We start from the raw sequence: 4,025 nt of genomic DNA, 5'->3' as shown, positions 1-4,025 counted from the left end.
ATGTACATATTCTTCTTTTTTTGTTGGAAGGGTAAAGTCAACAAAACTTGTCCTTTCTTATCTTGGAAAGCCTCCTCTCTCACTAGCAACTAGTTTTTTAGGTTGGGAGTGGTGTCATTTCAGCCATTGTCATAGTCATTTCTTCTATTGTCTAGAATTTTCTGGCTTCTCTCCTTTTTCATCTTTTCTCTACTCCTTCCATCTGTCCCTTAAACGTGTTTAAGGGAGCTAATACTGTGCATATCTTCACTCTCTTATCTATACTCTTCTTTTCCCTATGACTGCTTTGGACTCTATTTGATTCTTTGTTTTGTGTTTTAACTAGTTAGATGTCTCCACATGATTATTACTTAAAGTAACCCTGTCTATAAAGGATTTTATACACTTGCCCCCCCCCAGCTTAGACCATGGCATCATTATTCTTCAAAACACATAACAAATCAACTTTTTCTTCACCTTGTTCTTTATCATTTAAGTTCATTACTCATCAGCATTGGGAATCCAAGTGCTTTGCTCAGAACATCCAAACATGCAATTCGCTTCCTGGGTTCAGCTTTTTCTTCTTCCTCCCAAACTCTTTCCTACCTACACGCCCTACATGTGAGAAGAAGAAAAACAAAATAAGATTTGCAGAGAGACCCTCAGGATAGCAAAGCTATATCAAGAAGTATATAAAATTCCCTTAGAATAAAATATAGAAAATAGAAAAAGAACATACAATTAAATAAATATGCTCTATGCCCTGAGCAGAATGCATGAACACTTATTCTAATGTTCCCTAAAGTTGTCTAGACAACTAGTTGAAATATTATACTTTCTGCTCTTCTGGCACACAGGTGGCTCCATGGGGCCTGTAAAGTGTTAGACCCTTTATTGAACTTTACATAGTCCCTCCTTCTATAAAATCTGTGGGTTTAGTTCTGGGCTTTGCAGGGAATAGCTACACAGCTCTGGATCATCACCTGTCTGAACTTGCCTGTCAGAAAAATACATCTGTGTGTAAATGATGCAGAGTGGCTTGCTTTGTTTTTTAATCTCAAAGAGCCTTCCAAGTCTGGATGATATTTTACTATCCTTTCTCCACCTTCCAATGAGTGGGAATGTAAATTGATACACCTATCATGGAAGACAGTATGGAGGTTCCTGAAAAAAGCTACATATAAACCAGTAATTCTACTACTAGGTATTTACCTGAGGAAACAAAGACACTAATTTGAGGATACATGCATCCCTATGCTTTTTGCAGTATTAGTTACAAAAGTCAAGACACAGTAGCAAACCATGGGTCACTGATAGATGAATGGATAAGAATATAGATTCATACACAATGAATATTACACAGCTGTAAAAAAGAATGAGACCAACAACATGGACAGACCTAAATGGTATAATGCTAAATGAAATAAGTCAGTCAGAGAAAGACAAATACCATATGATTTCACTCACATTTGGAATTTAAGAAACAAAATAAATGAACATATTGGGGGGTGGAGAAAGAGAGAGAGGCAAACAGACTCTTAACTATATAGAACAACTATATAGAACAAACTGATGGTTACCAAAAGGAAGATTGGTCGGGAGATGGGTGAAATAAGTGATGGAGATTAAGGACTGCACTTGTGATAAGCACTTGGTGACGTATGAAAGTGCTGAATCACTATATTGTACACCTGAACCTATAGAATACTGTATATTTATTCATAAATAAACAAATAAAAAATGAGAACCTACCATTTGTGACAACATACATGTATCTAGAGAATCTAATAGTAAGTGGAATAAGGCAGAGAAAGGCAAATATGTGATTTGAATTTTATTGTATTGTCTGGATAGAGATTTCATTTGCTCTCAAATGTTCCAGGGTGGAGAGCGTAGGAGAAAGTACAGGATGCAGAGGTCTGTTCAGTGTAATCTTCATCATTCTTAACTTCGCCATCAACAGAGAGAGCATACTTGTTTGCAGAACTGAACTTGAAGATGGGTTTTCTTCAGGTTTCTTTGGCTCAGGTGCAGATCAGAGTCTTGATCCTTTTCCCCATCTTTCTTATGTGAAAGATAAGTGGTTTTTTTTCCTCTGTCTGTTGGACCACGGCTGGAGTTCACACTTTGGTTTTTTGGGACACTCATCCCATCTTCTTTCTTTTCATATGCTCTTCTTGCTAGTCCTTTTTCATTTGGTTGAGCTGGAATATTTCCCTCCCACCACTTGTAGAGTGGTGCTGCTGGTCTGTGCCTGAGCTCTGAGATCAAGCAGGAGAGTTACAATTTTATTTCACCCAAGCATTCTCCTTTGTTGGGGCGGCGGGGGCGAGGGGGGGGGTAGGCTAGCATTACCTTCAGAGGCTGTTCAGATTTGGGAGGCTTACAAGTTGGAGAATGACAGTCTTTGTCCTTATTAGGTGCTTCTTTTTCTAGAGAGTTTGCACTCTCTCCTTCATGCACGTCTGCCAGATGTGGCAGAGGTCCCTGTCTGTGATGAGTCGGTTTCTGTGCTGGACCACTCCCATTTTTCAGTCTCTTCATTTTGCCAGCTTGGGTGTCTCTCCCTGGACCGTCGTTCTAGCTTTGTTTTATTTAGCTGGCACTGCAGCTTCTCGGGCTCCTTCTTCAGCCGCTCTTCTACTTATTGGTCTCTGGTAGCTGTGTCAACAGACTTTGCCCCTCCAAAGAAAAAGTCCAGTCAATTGGACAGGGAAGTGCTAGCAGAGGCTTTAGATTCAGTTTGGGTCTTTGGGGGGGACCTCTATTGTCACATCTACAATCATTCTGAAAGTAATCATCTCTAGAGCTCCATGATCGATAGTCTTGTCTATCATACCTGTCTTCATAACGGTCTCGGCTTCCTCTGTAGTCGCCATCCCACTACCAAATGCTCTTCTGACACTGTCAATCCTGGAATCATAGCTTCTGTCATAATCTCTGCTGCTTCAGACGTGGTAGTGATCCCCGCCTCCATATCGAACTGTATCTCAGTGCGTGCCATCACAAAATCCATCCCGATACCCATCATGGTATTGGTGTGAACCATAACGATCTTCATACTTGTATCCAAAGCTATTGTCACCTCCTTGGTAGTTACTCATGGTTATCATAAGTTGACAGACACCTAGTTATGGCCATCCCTACTGTTTGATTATCTTGCCTGATAGCTATTAATTTCCACCTAAGGATTCAGCCAGCACATGTCGATTTTTTATACAAACTGGTATGTGTATGTCAAATAGTATAAAGGACTCTATGGTAATTTCAAACTACTTCTTGACTCTTCTGTTTTATGAGCCATAGGTTTATTGATTCTGAGAATTAAGTGTACATACAGAACCAGTTCCATTAGCAAAAAGTTAAACAGTATGTTCTTTTAGATTTGGCATGATTTATCATTCCGATACCTTTTCAAACTTAAAATTTGTTTATTTCAAAGAGAGAAAAATATTTTATAGTGATTAATTCATTAACTGTGATATCTATCAACTTGGATTTGGGAACTACAATCTATGGCCAAAGATGGACATGCAAGCTGTTTTCCCATGGCCTTAGAGTTAAGAATAGTTTTCACATTTTTCAATAACTGTAGAAACTCACAAGAATATTATTTCGTGGCATGTGAAAATCATATGAGGTTCTAAATTTAGTGTTCATAAATAAACTTTTGTTGGCACAATGCTCCAACTCATTTACAACGTGTTTATACCTGTACTTCTGCTGTAATGGCAGAGTTGAGTAGCTGCAATAGAGAATAAATAGCTTCTAAAGATGAAAATATTTACCATCTGACCCATTACAGAAAAAGTTCGCTGCCCTTTAGTATAAAAAAAGTTATTGTCAGGAGAATTTAAATACAGAATGAAATATGTCAGAATGAATTGGTAAGGAATATAAATCTAACAGCAATGAAAGTAAAAGTCTTGAGATTAAAGTAAACACACACACATAGACACATTAAAAACCTAAACTTTGCATATTACAAATGGAAGTAGGATAGAACAAGAAGTTTGAAAATGTATTTGACAATATCTATGGTCAAA

General features: G+C 38.1%; 1 pseudogene; it reads right to left on the bottom strand.

Annotated features, from left to right (window-relative positions):
* Nucleotides 1-1,838: 1,838 nt before the first annotated feature.
* On the bottom strand, nucleotides 1,839-3,168 carry LOC111139459 (annotated as a pseudogene).
* Nucleotides 3,169-4,025: the final 857 nt, after the last annotated feature.

This window comes from Enhydra lutris, unplaced genomic scaffold (genome assembly GCF_002288905.1).
Source record: "Enhydra lutris kenyoni isolate GAN:26980312 unplaced genomic scaffold, ASM228890v2 scaffoldscaffold108, whole genome shotgun sequence".
In the NCBI taxonomy this organism is placed as follows: Eukaryota; Metazoa; Chordata; class Mammalia; order Carnivora; family Mustelidae; genus Enhydra; species Enhydra lutris.
Note: the sequence above shows the minus strand (reverse complement) of the source record. Positions and strands in the feature narration are given on the sequence as shown.